Source organism: Nematolebias whitei, chromosome 19 (assembly GCF_014905685.2).
Source record: "Nematolebias whitei isolate Nwh7 chromosome 19, NemWhi1, whole genome shotgun sequence".
NCBI classification, from domain to species: domain Eukaryota; kingdom Metazoa; phylum Chordata; class Actinopteri; order Cyprinodontiformes; family Rivulidae; genus Nematolebias; species Nematolebias whitei.
In genome coordinates, this window is record NC_056516.1 from 14,364,801 (window position 1) to 14,366,866 (window position 2,066).

Consider the following 2,066-nt stretch of genomic DNA (forward strand, 5'->3'; position numbering starts at 1 on the left):
ATTGTCTGTTTTATAGCAGAGGCTGTTGTTGAGGAAACAACCTGTTTCTAATAGATATGATCAAAATACAACTCTTCAAAATGACCTTTGACCTTCTTCATGACATCAGAGAGTGTAGCCACTACAGCAGCTCGTTTTTTTCTTAGCCCACATCTGTCATTTTCCACTCCACAGCTCCTGAATGCTCCAAATCTGTGCTATCTCTTATCTCCTTCCATCTTTAACGGTACTTCCAGTTTTCTTTATCTTTGCCCTGAAATATATGCTCCACTGGCTTCCGTCGATAATCGCCGAGGTTCCTCGGGGACCTGGCCGAGCATATCAATGCCTGGGGGCCCATTGACGTGGCAGGAATGTCCCAACATACCCGGAGAGCCAGCTGAAACAGGCAGCTGAAGAAAAATAAATGGACACAGACTGTTTCGCCTTTTTTTTTCCACACCAGAAATTTACAGTGAATGAAAATAAAAGTTTGGAAGTGGTGGTAAGAGGAACATCTGCATGGTGCTGAAAAGGCACAATGAAAAATCGGAGATTTGTTTTTTACTCAGTGCTCTCAATAAAAATATCCATATATTTATTTCCACTAACTTTTGACAGAAGCACAACTAAGATGTGAATTGATAAGAAGAAAGTAAAATCCACTTCTGCTTCTGTTTGTGGCGACACTTCGTCCCTGACATGTTGAACGAGATCTGAAACCTGATCCAAGCCTGGAACAGATGTTTGATTTATGAAAAGGGAAATTAATTTCTTGGAATATGTTCTTTAACAAATCAAGGTGTCACATTTTGTAAGATCGCACTGTAAGAATGTGAGTTTAATGATAATTAAAAATTAAACAACTGCATTGATGTTTTATGTTTATTAAACAACTAAAAAGATTTCCATTAATTTCTGCAAAAAATATATTTTATAAACCTTCATACTATCTTTAATCAACTTATGACTTGAGGGCATAATTTTCTACTTGTTGTGTTTACATTTCACACAACATGTGGATGTTGTTATAGCAACACAAACAGGCCTGACATCGTGATTACATCGTTTTGGGTCATTTTCAATGTTTCTGTGCGAATGAGGACATTTCTTAAAATGGTGGCATGTTCAAAAGGACACCTTTATAAACAACAAAAATATAGTATAGTATAGTATAGTATAGTATAGTATAGTATAGTATAGTATAGTATAGTATAGTATAGTGTAGCGTAGCGTAGCGTAGCATAGCGTAGTGTAGTGTAGTGTAGTGTAGTGTAGTGTAGTGTAGTATAGTATAGTATAGTACAGTACAGTACAGTACAGTACAGTACAGTACAGTACAGTGTAGCATAGCATAGCATAGCATAGCATAATATAGTTTAGTATAGTATAGTATAGTATAGTATAGTATAGTATAGTATAGTATAGTATAGTATAGTATAGTATAGTATAGTATAATATAGTATAGTATAGTATAGTACATTATAGTATAGTACATTATAGTATAAAATAGTGTAGTATAGTATAAAATAGTGAAGTATAGAACAGTAAATTTAATATATTATAGTATAGCATAACATAAATAGCATAGTATAGAATAGTAAAATTAATGTATTATAGTATAGTATAGCTTTGTTTTGTATAGTATAGTATAGTATAGTACAGTATATCTTAGTACAGTATAGTATAGAATAGTATACAATAGTAGTTTAGTATAGTATAATATAAAATAGTATAGTATAGAATAGTAAAGATAATATAGTTAGTATAGCGTAGTATAATATAGTATAATATAGTATAATATACTATACTATAGAATAAAAGAGTATAGTATACAATAGTAAAGTTAATATATTTTATTATTGTATAGTATAGTATAAAATATTATAGTATAGAATAGTAAATTTACTATAGTATTGTTAATATAGTATAGTTTAGCTTTGTATTGTATAATATAGATAGTATAAAATAGTATAAATAATATAGAAAAATATAGTATAGCTTAGTATAGTATATTATGGTATATTATAGAATAGTCTATTACAGTATTATATAGTATAGTATAGTATAGTATAGTATAGTATAGT